Source organism: Mauremys mutica, chromosome 13 (assembly GCF_020497125.1).
Source record: "Mauremys mutica isolate MM-2020 ecotype Southern chromosome 13, ASM2049712v1, whole genome shotgun sequence".
NCBI classification, from domain to species: domain Eukaryota; kingdom Metazoa; phylum Chordata; order Testudines; family Geoemydidae; genus Mauremys; species Mauremys mutica.
Window position 1 is genome coordinate 5702522 of NC_059084.1, and position 16819 is coordinate 5719340.

A 16819-nucleotide genomic window follows, 5' to 3' on the forward strand; every position below is an offset into this window, starting at 1 on the left:
GAGTTGGCTGGGGGTTTCTCTCCGATTCCCATCTACTTCTCTTCTTCTCCTGCAGCTGTTTTCATTCAGCACCGTGCTTTTCACCCAGGCCGTCTCGGGATTCCATATTGGGTGTGAAAGGCAATGTTGAATCTGGCAGCTGGCTTTTGTCCTTACTGGGCGTTGTGAACATTCGGGAGATAAAGCCTTTCATGCAATGTAATGTACTTGGCAAAAACATCAGGAATAAACCAACTCTGCAGAGCTGGCTGAAGCAGCTGGCCTCTGGTCTCTGTCATAGTCACCAGGACATGAAGCCGTCCATTAATAAAGCTGTAACTGAATTATAAAGGAACACCATCGGCTTCCCCTCCCGCCACTCAAAATACAGTGTACCATTCCCTTTTCCCCTAACTTCTTAGAAGCCTAAAAATGGATATATTTCCTCTTCTGAGTTTTACCTTTACTATCTGGCACACCTTGTTATTCGCCAAACAGGAAAGTTACACACAACCACTGAACTGTGTGGGTGCTTGAAAACGGAGTAACTCTTTGCTTCCTTGTGTTTGCACCAGCATCTCTGATGATTAGGTTGCAGGAGAACTCGGGGAATAGTTTTGATTGGGCTCTGGCTGCTACAGAGCTAGGGGATCATAAGAGCACCAAACTTTGTTTTTGTGTAGGGCCTACAAGAACTATGACTGTTGTTTCTTTATGGGAGTTGGAGGGAGGGAGTTGTTTGTTGTTAAAGTCGTGATTTAAAAAAAAAAACCAACAGGGCTGGATACTGGCCACAGGCAGCAAATGGAGAAATCTCTTGGTGAAAGGGAACTTCCCACTGGCATAAAGCTGGTAGAGCGGGCTTCTGCACCAGCCAAACTCATCCTGGCACTGGGACGTATCAGAGAAGGGAAAGGCTACGATCTCCTGCACTGATCATTTATTGGACTACGGTCCTATATAGACTATACACCTGTGGCCTATGTTTCAGCAGTCCCTAGGCTGCTCTAACTAACTGGGTCTGGGGCCTACACTGGTCCACAGGATCAGAGAGCCAGAGGCAGCTCCCTAACATTCTCTCCACTTGAGTGCCATGAACAGAGCTCAGGTGCAGGGGAAAATCTGGCCCATAATATTTAGAAACTGGAGATCACTTCTGATCAGTGCACAGGCCACGTAACTGGGGTGCATGGCAGGGAGAATTGCATCAATGGGTCGGGTCAGAATCTCCTGCCATGTCTCCTCTACTGCTGCTACTTCAACCTTAGGGACAGCAATATGAGTTTACAGTGATGCCCCACTAGCAGCAGCATGACATTTCACGCTGCCTGCAGCTTACAGTGTAAAACAGAATATACATGGCTACCATGTCATGTCTGATATCTTGGGCTTGTGTGACTCATACATGAACAGTAACAAAACCAACTCCTTTCCCATGTTACATTCCATGCACATATGAAGCACATCCAAAAATCTCTCTTCCTTACAAAACAATGTTGCCAACTCTTGCCGTATCATCACGAGTCTGGCAATAGAACATAAACACATAAGAACGGCCACACTGGGTCAGATCAATGGTCCATCTATCCCAGTATCCTGTCTTCCAACAGTGGCCAATGCCCAGATACTTCAGAGGGAATGAATAGAACAGGTAATCAAGTGATCCATCCACTGGTGCTTGTCTTAAAGCCTTAGCTCCTGGAGTCATGAGCTTATGTGAGACTCTCCGCTTTCATTAAGACAACGACAACAACAACAACAACAACAACAAAGGTTCTAGTCCTCCTGGTTGCAAAGAAAACCTGGGAAACATGCCCAAAGCACATCCTAAAAGCTCAGAAACCTTAAGGCAGTGTTTCTCAACCTGGGGTCGCCCCGTGTGTAGGGAAAGCCCCTGGCAGGTCAGGCCAGTTTGTTTACCTGCTCCATCCGCAGGTCTGGCCGATTGCGGCTCCCACTGGCCACGGTTCGCTGCTCCGGGAGCTGCTGGAAGCGGCGCGGGCTAAGGGACATACTGGCTGCCCAATGAACACAATTTGCTGGGAGTGCCACTAAAGAAGTCAACATTTCCCAACAGCTCGTACACTCTAGAGTCTGAGCTTAGACCAGGAAATAACTAATACAAAGCATCTGTGCCAAAGAGCAATGGGCCTTTTCACTGGTAGCAGCATTATCCCATCTCTGTAACGGACGTATTGCCTTCAGAGAGTTGCTGCACACAAATATGTATGTTCCCAGTTTGGTGCCTAAGCCCCTGTTTGCACACATAATAATGGAGGCCAGTGCCTGGAAATATGGCCCAAACAGAGCAGTAACAAAGCAGGAGGCTTCTTCCTCAAGTCCAGAATATTTATCCAAACGTCCAGTGAACTTATAAGGTCCGTGGTCACCATTGTGCCATTGCACAGGGGGAAGAGTGCACAGGAAGCCTCTTGCCTGCATTTCCCCATGTTTCCAGAGCAAGGGACCAGAGACAATTGCACCACCTGTGCTTTGGAGAGTGCAGGGACGGCCCCCTTCCATGTGCCCCCCACCCCCCAGGGGCAGGCATGATCTCCAAGGTGATGGATAGGTGGATAAGGGGATGTAAGGTCATGGCCCCACCGATGCTCACTGTCGCTGACCCTAAATGTTCAAAAATCACGAGTCAGCCCTCCCCCCCAATCAGGGCCGGCTCCAGAGCCCAGCGGGGCAAGCACCTGCCTGGGGCGGCCCTTCCCTGGGGGGGCGGCAGGCTGGGCCGGCGGACCTGCCGCAGTCATGCCTGCGGGAGGTCCACCGGAGCCGCGCGACCAGCGGACCCTCCGCAGTCATGCCCGCGGGAGGTCCGCTGCTCCCGCGGCTCGGGGGCGCCTCCCGGGCATGACTGCTTGGGGCGGCCAAATTTGTAGAGCCGCCCCTGCCCCCAATCATGAGAGCAGCTTAAACATCATGAGACTTTTACACCCTCCCTCTCAGTATATTGATTCTTTTTGTTTCCTTTCTGGTTTCTGAGCCTTTGGAAGGCATTTGGGCCACATTTTCGAGTGTCCCTCTGCAACCACAAGGGCTAGAAACTTACTCTTCTAAAAAAAAAAAGAGAGAGAAAGAAGAAAGAAAGCTGAGAGTCCCATTGGAATCGCTTGGGTCCAGCGCTTTAAATAACGCATTAAGTATTGAGAGATCGGCAATGAAATCCCAAGAGTTGGCAGCAGTGTGTTCTCTGCACTGACCCACAGGGTGGGAGAGTGAGGGTGAGAGGGCAGGGCCCAAAGAGGCCCAAGGATTTCGGGGAGGGACAGTGCTTCCCTGAGGGACAACCTTTTCCTGAGCTGCTGCAAGGCAGTGTGGATTTCAGGGCTGTGACATACGAGGCCCTTTCAGCATTTCCTATAGATACTGCCTTTTAGAGAGCTCAGCAGACACTGGAATGGTGTCAGCTCTTTGCTGGCCAGGGCCAGGGATACCCTGGGCAGAACGAGCGGCCTTTAGCCCAGGCAACAGTCACATGACAACCTGAGATGCAGCTCGTTTCAGGATGCTGCCCTGTATCCAGGAGCCCGGTGCTCTGTGCAGAGAATGGTAGTGCAGAGCCCACTCCTACTGGTACTAAACAGGTGATAGGAGGAAGGGAAATGAACCTTATGGGGTCCATTTTCAGCCAGGTCTCCGCCCAGCTCGCCCTTGTGCAGGTGCAAAATTGAGTGGGTGGGGGGAGGGAGGGGAATAGCGGCCATGCAGCACCCACTGATTGCTGTGCACCTGGGACCCACGGCTGCGGAGGTCACACAGGTCCATAATGGCCAGGGCAGCGTGTACGTGCACCCTGATGGCCCAAAGCACTCTCCAGCCCGTCGCCCCAAGACATTGCCGGAACTTGGTTTTACCACTCAAAATAGGTCGGCTAGAGAAGCGGCTGCTTTTCCTTTAAGGAGATGACACCCCCTGGTGGAGCAGGAGTGGAATGTTCCACACAGAGAACAATAACCGAGCTCCTCCTCCCCAGCCAGCTGAGGTGCGGCCAGTCCTGTTGGGATCAGGTTGCTCCAGAGCACTGAGCAATAGAGGCAACTGGGAGGAGGTAGCCCTGGCTATTGATTAACCTTTCAGTGCAGGGGAAACTCATAATTAGTTGCTCTACTAAAGCTATAGGGCCTGATGCTGCACTGTTAAACCCAATGGGACCAAGTCACGGCCTTAGTGAACTCAAGAGGCCTGATTCTGGCACCTTTACACACTCTGACTAGTACCTTTCGTTGCAAGGAAGGGTAGCAGACAACCTCCAATGACCATACTTCACAGATTCTACTCCAGAGAGCTAGATTTCTGCCCCTCTTCCTCGCGACTAAGTAGGACCATGCTTGGAGCACAGAGCCATTGCACTTGACTTGCCAGTGACTTCAGTAAAGTTACACTAGGGAGGACTTTGTCCATAAGTCTTTTGTCTTATTCATAAAAATAATCAATGAAACATCCAATGAAAGAGAACCTCATTGTGAGGATAATAATGAGTTTGAACGGAGAAGGGGTGTCAGGCCTTGGGGTGTCAAACCTAAAGATTGTCCAAATGCCCAGTAGAAGGAATTGGAATGGTTTGATATTTGTGTTTGAGAAGCAAAAACAATGGCGTGAGTTGGTTCACGTTCCAGGTAAGTACCTAGAGTTGAGCAGTGGGAAAAACTATCTGGGGCGGATCTTCATCTGGTCTGACTTGGCGCTTCACTGAGATTGGAGCTCTGCCAGTTCACACCAGCTGAGGATCTACCCCCAAGGCTCTGCAATTTCCCACAGTTCAGACTGAGCAGCTCAGTGACAGGCTCAAATGTCAATCAGCTGTAGCCCACTGTGGGGAGCTGCTGCCACCTATGGATAAGAATTAGTCTTAACCTTCTTTCCCAAATGCCATTCTAGCTCCATTACTTTATTTGAAGGCTGCTCTAGCAAGACCCCTTTTAATATCAGGGGGATTGTAGCAGGAATAACCATAGGCCTGAAAACAAGCAGATCTTCACGTCACTGGAAGCAGAAGCAGACACGGTGTAAAAATGCAAGAGAAGAAGAATTCGTAATGGCCAGTTTATTAAAGCAGCTTCCAACATGCCAAGCCTAAAAATATACCTCTAAGGAAAATGACACCAACAGACACTAATAGACTTAGTAATTTCCCTTAGCCAGATATAGCTGTAATGTTGCAAACCCTCAAAAACGGAATGTAAAACATAATTGAATATTATAGCCATTGACTCTTTCACTGCTGCTAGGACATGGGCGAATAATGTTTAATCATGTGAGTAGAGCGTTAGCATGAGAAAGGAAGCCCTGCTGAGTATTTCCAGGATGCTGGCAGCAAACGGCCATCCTAAAACCATTTGAAGAGGGGCATCTAGATAGAAATGGTCAGGATTTTGGAGAGGTTATGTTGCTACTACACCTTTGCAAGCTCCTCCAATTCACACTGTTTAATTATGGAAGTGGTGAGTCACAAGAATACTTTTCACAGTTTATGCACATCAAAAGCAGGCTGCATAGTGCTCTTCATGGAAAACTTCCCAGGAAAAGGTATTAACAATTAACCACACCTCATGGGACCTATGGATGGGACCTTAATCTAAGGGCTACATGTGCCTTTAGGCACAACCCTAAGCAATAATAAACTGGACCACCCCAGAAGGTGAGATAACCCTACAAAGAGGTGAGATATAAAAAACAGCAAAACCCCTCAAAGAGGTAAACCGGTTGTCTACACAGATTTGTGTTGTTCCTGCACCGAAACCTGTCTCATTCCTGCACTGAAATTGTCTTAAATGTGTCCTCCTTGACAGAGGAATATGGGACAGATAATCAGAATAGTGCCCTGCAGAATATGCTTGCAGAATTAATGTGATTGCATGCTCTGTCATTATAATATACAGCACAAAGCTTTTACCAGAGCCATTTTCACTGCCCCTTTCAGGAGGTCATGAGTGGCTCTGTGAATCCCACGTGTATTTTTCATTTGCAGTTCTAGTCTAGAAATCTAACTTTCAGGGCCAAATTTTCAACAGGTTTGTTTAAATTTCATCTGCAACAATTGCATGTGTATCTTTAGTGAGGGCAAGAGCCTGATTTGCATAGGCAAATAAGCACAGGTATGTGTAAAGAAGATAAAGATCATTATATACCTAACTACTTGATTTCAATATACACGATGTTCCTTTAATTTTGGGGCTGCCGTTAAGAGAGACAGTGTGTTCTGGAACTGGGGATCAGCAACCTGTGTTCTGGTCCTTACTCAGCCAGTGGCTCAGTGTGTGTCTTGGTCAGGTTACTTAATGAATCTGAGACATAATGGGAATAATAATATGTAGCCAGCTTTGTAAAGTTCTTTGAGCTGTATGGATGAATACAAGTGCTATGTATAATAATGAGGCTGAGTAGTAATACTAGTTATAACTAAGGAAGCTTTATGTAAAGTAGGTCTGAAGAGTTAGCTCATCATTTTGCCAGCCATAACTTTGATCTGTCTATTCCTTAGACAGCCTTCATTTCAAAGTCTTTTGTAAAGGAAAATGCAGAGACAGGAATTGCTTGTCGCACATCTTTAATCAGCAAAGCACTGTGTTCCTCTTGGCAAACTTGCAAATGGTCTTGCAGAGGCAGGATGCGCTCAGGACATCTCTTGTCTCAGCAAACCGCTGACCATATTGACTAACACACCTGGCCCGATGGCAGGATCGGTGGTCACCAAATAGAATTTTAACACCTATGGATGAATAGAAAACATAGTGCATCAAATTAATCGCTAGTGTGACACCATTGGCTTTACTAGGGGTTACTCAGGGATGAATTATGGCTTATCCATTTCACTGACCTGTATGTCTAACAGATCAGTATTGTAGTAATCTCCCTTTGAATGCCCTAAAAGTTTATTCTTTTTTTAAACTCAGTCGTTCCTTTAATGCGTCTTCAGTTAAGGTGGTTAGAAGATGTGTCCAGCCAGAGTCTTTTTAACTCAGCACCCACGCATTCATAAACAAAGCCTTGGCTTTTGCCAACTCACATATGTGCACAGCTGCCAAATAAAATCTGATGCAGTTTTCCCATGGTACTGGACATTTATTGTCATATAAACAATCCAGCCAGATAGATGTCCAACATGCTGCGAACAGCATTAAGGCAGTACTGCGCGCATATCTCCCATTCTCTCTCCAACCTGACCTACATCAGGAATCAAGAGGGGACTCTATCCTGTTCTGAGTGTATGGTAAGAGTTATCTGAGCAGTTGTGTTGGCATTAGCGGGCATTATGCACACAGCTCCCTAACTAAATGAATTATAACATCTCTCTGTTCTCCTCCTCTCCTTGAATTAAAAAGACTGCATTGGATATAGAAACATCTGCACTGGCTGCTTCTTGGATTGATACCGCATCCATTGTACCATGCAATTTTATTCTGTATGGCCTCTTTCATATCAAGTGTATCTCAAAAGGCTTTAGGGAGTTAAGGAATAAGGTAGCAATATAATAATAGCAAAGGAAGCGAGAAATTAAGGAGACAACATTAGACTTTCAGAGGAGATCTGAATATAGGTGAAGAGTTGCTGTATTTTGCTATGGGAAGTCTGCTCTGAATGGCAGAAGCTGCAGAGGAGAAGCCAGGTACTTGGCACCAGCAGAGTTGTGAGTATCTGATAATCTAGCCAGTGCTAGATGAGCAAAGGGAGCAGGGAGGGGAGTAGGGAGAAAGACAGAGGCAAGCACCATTAGGTGGGGAGGCTAAAGGTTAGAAGGGAAATTTTGAATTGCATCTTGAAATGATGGGGGAGTCAATGGAGTTGTTTCAAGACAGGAGTATTATGGTCATGTTTTAAGGGGGCTGTGGTAGAGATAGTCATTTGGTCAATTGCAAAGCCATGGGGAAATCCGGGAGCCATCTGTCAAACTCAACTCATCCATGACACAGTTTTGACCACTTCACTTGCACTCTGTCCACCATCCCCATTGTTTTCCCTGGGATTTAGTCTAATATCCCAAACCCCTTAAACAAATCAACCCGTTACTAAAAAAAGAGTCTTTCACATGGGGGGGGGAAGAATTTTCCCACTTTTCCCTCCCCACTCCCTGGAAAAAAAATGCTGGCCTGAGGTTCAAGATGGGCAATATTCAGCCCTACGCCCATGTCTTTTTAAGGCCTGATATCACATGGCTTCCTGGGCTCTGCAGTTTTATACCACTGGGAAGGGAAGATTCCCAATGGACCACACAACATTTCTGTCTAGGCCTCAAAGGGCCCAAGCGATTCAAAAATGTGACATTTTAATGTCTGAAAAAACTATTTTTGGTCATTTTTAGAGATGTTCACATCCACTGGTTTTAATTTCTCCCTCCCTGTTGGCTGACTTTGTAGGCAGAGGAGTATGAGAAATATACCCAATGCATTTGTTACAAACCCATTCCCTAAAGAGATAGCAAACACAGGTTTCTATAAGCATGTGGTGCTGAGAGTATGCAGTGGCCTGGGGTGGTATAAAGCTGTGTATAAAGGTGAGCTCTGTAATGCAGCCATCACAAATGCATGCCAGTAAAGCTTTTATGCCCCTCTGTGTCATCATGCGTTCCCAGCTTCTGTCATCCTATGGGTCAGATTCTCTGCTGAGACACAAAGGGGCCAGGAAGGAACTAGATCCAGCCAGCTAAGAATTGCCCCAGCATGGGGAAGCTATTGGCCAGCACAGAGCTAATAACCTGTTGAGCCACCACCATCCCTGCAGCTCCAGCACAGTAGGCATATCATTGTTGAGAGGGGACATATCTGGAACATGCTATGCTCTGGTTATGCCCAGCTGGCATACGGGGACTGTTGCCAGCTGATGTAATATAGAGCAGACCCCAGGCTGCTCCACCTACAGGGCGCTCCTGAATGCTGCAGATCTAGACTGAGAATCGGGGAGCTGGCTCCCTGACAGCCCCCACTCCCTGCGGTGCTGAATTTGGGCCTATCCATTTATCCATGGATTGATAATACACACAGACGTTGTACTCCTCCCCCCATAGATTCTTTAACAGCAATGGCCGATTAAAGCAGGATCATCTAGGTCACGTAACCAGATGCTGGCATCTTTAGGGGGTTTTCCCAGCGCCCCCATAGCTGCGGATTTCAGTCTCCAGGTTTCAGGCAGCACTATCCCAACAGTGTTCTCATGGAATATTTTCCTCCCCTTCAAGCCCTTCATCCATTCCAGCATAAGCCCTCCCACCAGGGAGTCTCGCCATCCATCAGTGGAAGATGTTTAGCCATCATCCCTCCCTGTTTCTGAGCATTACAGGACTTCCTCAGAAGCACAGCTCAATTCCCTGCAGTGGCCTCATATCCTTCAGGGGCTGCACAGGTGAATTCTCTACCCAGATGCTGCTTTGCTCTTCAGATACACAGAGCTCTATTTTTACACAGTCAAAGAAAAGCCTTCCTCTCTGCAGTCCGCAGTCACAGAGGGAAGGATGGGCACTTGGGCAAGTGGAATTTAAACATGGAAAGCCCCCCACCACACACACCCCTAGTGTGTTGGAGCTGCAGGTCGGGGATCCACACCTCCCCACAGTCTATAAGAGCTGCTGATGTAAAACGCAGGCGCATCCGTTCCATGAATGTAGCCCTTGGCGTGGATGCTGATTGTTGATGCTACACAGCATCACCATGGCAACCAGCTTCCACCTTTGCTGCTCTCTCTTCTCTATGAGCCGCCTGTGGGAAGCTGGATTGAAGCTGCATGGTCCCCTGGTTGTCTCAGGTGGCTGCTGACATCTTGGCCCAAAAGACGTTTGCTTGCTGGGGGCTTTTGAGTGTCGTAAATTGCCAGCATTTCATGAGAGCAGCGCAGGCATCACTCACCCTTCATGTCTGCCCTTGGGATGGCAATTTGGTGTCTAGAGCCAGAATTTTTTCCCCTTCCCTCTGGAAGGGGGACGGAGTAAACCCAGGCTCCTGCTGTGCTAGGATGATGATGATAATGACAAACAGTAGGTTAAAGAGTCAATGAGTCTCTCTGGCAAAGCTGTTTCAGGGAAGTCAGGGATCTGTCTCCTACCGACTCTCTCCCATTAACAAATTCCTCTATTTTCTGTGCCTTGTGCTACAGGAGTATGTCTCCTGTCTGCATACAGAGGAGCAGTCTATTGACGAGAGATCAGAACCAGTCCCACCAGTGAATCTCCATCCTTAAAACTCCCAGCATGGACCTGATTATCTACCCTACTGTCCTGAAGCTCATTCTGATTTCACAAACCTTTGCATTACTTTGCTGCCAAGGCCTACAGAATTTTGGGCCCTGAGGGATGGAAGAGGTTTAGAAAGATCTGCTAAAGCTCCCAAAGGCGTCGATTCTCTTTGGATGATACAGAACCAATTTACTCATGTCTCTCTCCCTTTCCCAAGGGGATTCATTGAGTCAGTGTACAAATTGCATCATCTTCACTGCCTTTTAAACCACATGTTCCTGCTGCTGGCAGTGAGGGTGCTGAATGCCCCGTCCTCCCTAGAAACATTTATTGTTTAATTACACCAAATGCTAAGTCCTCAAAACACCACCTCTTCCCCCAGGTGTGATCTTTGTGTGTTAAATGATGAAGAGATTATTCAAGCCACCCAGCTTCCATTGAAAGAAGAGCAAATAATTCCCAGAAACACACTGGCTGCCTGGCGCATTCAACTTGTTATTAGAAAATGAAAGTTATTAAAATGAAAAGGTCATTACTTCTACATACACACAGAGATGACCTCCCCGGCAGCCAACGAGAGAGCGGCATTCACATCCAGGGTTTTGGAGACATTGCATGATAAAGTTTAATTTTAGCTGGATCTGCCTGTAGATTACATTGTGCCAAGAAAGCACAAGCATTGCCTGGAGACAGAAGGAGATGAAATTCTTGCTGTGCCTTCCTCCTCTCCTCTGACTGAACCAGGGAAGACAGTTCCAAAGGACTGAGAACATATGGAGTGATAGAGAATACTTCAAATCATCTGGTGGGATTTTATGTCTACTTTATCCTGGATGATTAAACCTGCTTGCTGTGCACACACTGAATATCCCCTCTCATCCCAACCCTTCTCTCTGTCTACCTATCCTTTGCATCACTTCTCTTCTCTGCCCTTAAGGGCCAGGTTATAAGTCATAGAAGATTAGAATTGGAAGGGACCTCAGAAAATCATCTAATCCAATCCTCTGCTCAAAGCAGGACCAATCCCCAGACAGATTTTTACCCCAGTTCCCTAAATGGCCCCCTCAAGGATTGAACTCACAACCCTGGGTTAGCAGGCCAATGCTCAAACCACTGAGCTATCCCTCCTCCCCTGAGTCAACCCCTGTCTTGCTGTATAAGGAGGAAGGGGACTCCCTGTCCTTGCGCTGCTGCAGCCACTAGCCTCCCCAAAAAGGCCAGAGGAGGTAGGGCCATGTCCTTGCCCCTTCTCAGCATCATCAGCAGAGCTGGTGAGCTCTGGAAGTTAGCATGAGTTACACAGTCCTATGGCGTTGCATAACAGCTGCACTGACTTGAGTTCTCCCTGGGGTGGGGCTGCTCTACAGTGCCCTCTACAGGCCTTAATGGCATGAGACGTGATGGTCCAAGCTCAGGAACTGGACTCTGAGCTCATGTTCCCGCTAGACTGATCTCTGGGGAAATTATATTTGCAGTGAGTGTTTTCCAACTTGATCTGTTTAGGAAGAGAAATGTTCCCCCCCTTGCTTCTCAGCAATGGTGTTACTCCTTTCACGCCTTCTTGGGCAGTGGGTTCTATGTCTCCACCAGCATAAATTTAGTACCAATAAACCTAGTGGAACAGTTTGGTGGAACAGAGAAGAATTTCCAGAAGGGCTGCTCCATGACATGAATGAAACCACGTTGAGTGGTAAACCTGCATGAGGCCTGCACCGAGCATTGAATATTGTCTCCGCTGAAGGAATCACACACTGTGCTTTCACAGAGATGTCATTACAATCACTTGTGTCACACGCTCTTCGCTTTGTCGATGACCGGCCTGCATGCCTCTCAGAAGCAAGAAATGGGGGATGGGGTATTAGCTAATGGGGCACCGTAGTACCCACTGTATGTTCCTGGCATCACAGCAGTACCTCTGCACTGAACAGAGATGGTATGTGCTGAAGTGCGCAGGAGTTAAAGCAACCTTCATAACTGACAGTATAACTGTCGGCGAAGAAGAGCTGGCATTGCATATAGAGTCCAGCTGGCTGGGCTGCTGGCATTTTTTTAAGAACTTGTTTTCGCGTCAGAAGTTTATTTTTAAATTCCTGGCTCCAGTTTGCTGGTATCAACAGCATGCAATGATTTCAGCCATTCAAAATATTCCTTAATTCTCCCCTCCTTTTCTCCCTTTCTCTGTTTGCCCCTCATTTCACAGCCCCCTCCCTCAATACTGAAATGCCTGTACACACTGAAATGGTTTGGCAGAGCTGTTGGACTAGCTTCTTAAAGGGCTTTATGAACCCTCCACCTGTTTGGTAGGAATTGGACACTCCCATCCGTTTAACACACAACACTATTTCCATTTGCTGGATTATTGATGAGCCATCATTATTCATTTAGCTCTAATACATTTATTATTTACTACTTGTTCAGTGCAGCACAAGACACAAAATAAAGGCAGTACTTGCCCCAAAGAGCTTATAATCTAAAAGACAGACCATAAGAAGGACATGCACTGGGAAATCAAAAGAAAGGAGTAACCAAGATTATCTTCATCATTATTTTGATAATTATTTAATTATAAATTCACTTTGTGTGGGCATCATTGAAGGCACACAGCTACTACAGTGAGGAGGATGGCATAGGGGCCTGGGTAGAATAGAGTAGAATGAAGAACTGAGCTTTTAGGAGAGAATTTTTGTGAGGAGGATGTAGTGGGTTGGAGCACTGGTCTAGGGATTTGTTATATTCCGTAACCTGTACCTCAAACACACAGAGCATTTATCTACAGCAAACAATAAATGCTGGTGTTTCAATGGTGTCCATTAAGGAATTCCTTCTGGAGCCTGTCTGTGTCCAATTAGGTTTTCTGCAACTGAGCTCAAGATTTCTTCCCTCCCAGTTCTTTTGCTACAGGTGATCAAAGATCCATGGAGATCTGCAGTAGGCAATAGGATTGAACCCTTCAGTGCCAGAATGTCAATGGCTGTGGTTAATGAGCTTAGTAGATCTTCTACTCCAGTGGTTTTCAACTGCTTCCATCCTAGCATCTGTTTTTGCATACCAGGATCACTTTATATAGTTAGGGACTAACATGGGACTCCTTGGGCTGAAAGTCCTTGTTCTATTCAATGGCCTTTCAATGTTCTAGTGGAGAGGAGTTGCCTGCAAAGGTTTGAAAGTTGTCTGGCTCCATGAGCTTCTAAGGGTAATTCATTGTGGTTGCTGTTTCTTGCCTGGAGACCAGGCGGGCACTGAGCTGAGCCTGGAGGAGTCGCTCAGTCCAGGATAGGTTCTGGGTTGGTGTTGTGTGTGTGTGTATTCCTCATAACCACATCCTTTCCAGTAATTAGGCTCAGGGCTAGACCTGCTCTGTATGTGACCAACTTTATGTGTCACTAGCCAAGCTGAATATTGGGTTTAGGTGTATAATGCAATTTCAATACATTTTCTACCCCTCGCCAGCAATATTTTACTGTTAATACCCTCAAAACCAGTCCCTACTTATAATTTATCTACAGGGGCTATAGTAACAAGAAGGCAAAGGCCTTTTAGCATCATGAGTGACTATGCTACTCGAGCTGTCATAATGAGTGAGACACAGCATGCATAGCGTGAACCAGAATTTGCCCTTTCTGTAAGGCTATGTGCCTGGGAGGCAAGCATTCACCATCTCATGATGCGGTATCAATATAACCCAGATGGGAGGGGAGGATGCTCTAGAGAGCAGCTACTGCACAGCTTCTCATTCACCCTGCTCCCTGAGTTTTTGGGACCCCCTTTCTGCACAGACTGGCACCAGTGAAGACATTGCAGCATCTGGGACCAGTGGGGAGGATAGAGGAATAACTACTGTCCCTACACATAGGCGTGGGGAGACTTGCCGGTGCCTATTGTTACCCTCCACATTGAGTTGCAGAAGGTAGCATGAGGCCCTGCATCTGGGCAGATCCTGGCACTGCAAGCATATGTTAGTCTGCTGCATCTCAATCCTCCTCTATAGCACTCCAGACAGAATATGTCAGTCCCGGACTTTCTTTGACTGGAGACTGTAAATTGTCTTGAATGATTCTGAACTGTGTGGTGATGGTTTTGTGATACAGATAAGTGCCCACTAGAGAGTACATGGAAACTAACAAAGTAGTGTCACCTGAGATCCAAATACGTTCTGAATGCAGGTATCTAGATGGGAGAAACTAGAACATTCAACCTGCTACTGGAAGTCATGGGATTTGTATTCCTGAACATTTAAACGTGTTTTTACAAAATCACTTTTCACAGACTCATAGAAATGAAGGGCTAGAAGGGACCTTGGGAGGTCATCTAGTCCAGCCCCTTGAACTGAGGCAGAAACAAGTCAACTTACACCATCCTTGACAAGTCTTTGTCTGTTTTTAAGAACTTCCAATGACGGGGATTCCACAACCTGCCTTGGAAGCCTATTCCAGAGCTTAAGTGTCCCTATAGTCAGAAAGTTTTTTCTAACATCAAACCTAAATCTCCCTTGCTGCAGATTAAGCCGATTGCTTTTTGTTCTATCTTCAGCAGGCATGGAAAACAATTGATCCCCATCCTCTTTATAACAGCCGTTATCATATTTGAAGACTGTTATCAGGTCCCCAATCAGTATTCTTTTCTCAAGACTAAACAGTTCTTTTAACATTTTCTCATAGGGCTAGTTTTCTAAAAGTTTTATTATTTTTGTTGGTCTCCTCTGGACTCTTTCCAGTTTGTCCACATCTTTTTTAAAGTACAGTGCCCAAAACTGGACACAGTACTCTCGCTGAGACCTCAGCAGTGCTGAGTAGAGCAGGACAATTACCTTCACTCTCTGACATTCAACATTTCTGTTAATACACCCCAGAATGATATGAGTCTTTTTTTCAACTGCCTCATATTGGTGGGTCGTATTCAATTTGTGATCCACTATAACCCACATATCCTATGCAGCAGTGCTTACTGCCTGGCCAGTTATTCCCCATATTGTAGTTGTGCATTTGATTTTTCCTTCCTAAGTGTAGTATTTTGCAATTGTCTTTATTGAATGGCTCTTGATCCAAAAGCTTTTACTCAAAAGCTGGGGGAAATCAATCCCATTCTGGTGTGAAAATAGCCACAGCGAAGGAGTCAGTGATAATCTAGGCAACTGAACATGTTCGGTCTGAATCATCATCTTTTGGATACAAAAAGAATTCTAGATTCCGATGTACATTATCAGACAGCTACCACTTTCAGTCTTTCAGAGGCTGGGCACAACTCAGCTAAACCAAGCCCAGATTAGCCAGGTCCAAGAAAGATGTATCCTTTTTGTATTCTGTACTATTTACAGCATGATGGACTGTCAGACTGGTTTTCATTGTTAAAATAAGATGCATGCCATGCACCAGACTGCCCTGCCTTATGCCGTGTGGCTCCAGTGTCAATGGGGCAGCACAGATGTAACTGAGAGCAGAATTTGGTGATACAAACAACACGTTAAAATTCAGACAACACTTTGTAGTGCAATATGAGCAAATCCCCTAGTGACTCTCCTGTTTGAACACAGCTGTGTGGGGACTGAATGATTATGTGCCACATTATTTTAAGTACAGTTTCTAATATGCACGGTCCTTTACCCTTCTTCCCTGACAGTTGTAGACCTTAAACCGAGTAGGGGCAAACACTGAATTTAGCCTAACCTTGCTACCTTGCTAGAGAAAGTAGAGGATAAAATGAGGGCTGTTATCTGCTCTCCTTTGTCTGTCCTCAGGAGTGGTCCTGCATAGAGCATGGACACTGGACCCACTCACCCTTCTGAGCTCCGGGATGGAACTTTCAGCCAGGGAAGATGAATCTATTAACAAACTTCAGATCCTGTCCCATTTAGGGTTATTCCCTGGTTAGCTGGCACAAAGGAGTAAAAGAGGGCGCAGACTATTTCCCTGCAATACACAGGCAGTAAGGCACAGATGGTGGGAACAAGGGGGCTTCACGTACACAGAACATACTGCTACTCAGACGAGAAAGTACACCTGACGTTTAGTGTATTCTTCCAGCTACTGCACACAATGGCAGAAATTCTGGTTCCATTTAAGTCAATAATTTTGCCATTGACTTAAGTGGGGTCAGGATTTCACCCAATGGGCCAAATTCATCACTAGCACTAAAGTCTATGGTGTTGTGTCCTCTTTACTCAGTTGTGTCTATATTATAATCCCCTATTAACAATCTATATAATTTACCCTCACTGGGCCTAATTCAGACGGGATGTAACTCCATCAGGCGAACACTGGTCTGAATTGGGCCTTTTAAATCTTGCCTTAAAGCCATCTTTTTCGGTTTACATTTGAGTTTCATTGCATTATATTTTATACAGGGAATGCTATGTAAAAATAAATGGCCCCATCTCATATATAATTTTATGTTATATAGTGCTAAAGTATTAATGGAATACCAGCTAAAATATAATAGAAACATAATATAACTCCAAATCAATAAATAATTGTCGGTTAGGACTACTGTAAATTACCTGATACAGATATTATTTAACCCTTTAATGACACAGATAAAAGTGTCAGGTTCAGCTGGTAAAATGTGGTATATAAGTTGTTTGTTGTTATGTATTTATTCAATTAATTTATTATTATTTATTGTGCTAGCACCTAGGCGCTCCAGTCCTGGAGCAGGACCCCACTGTGCTAG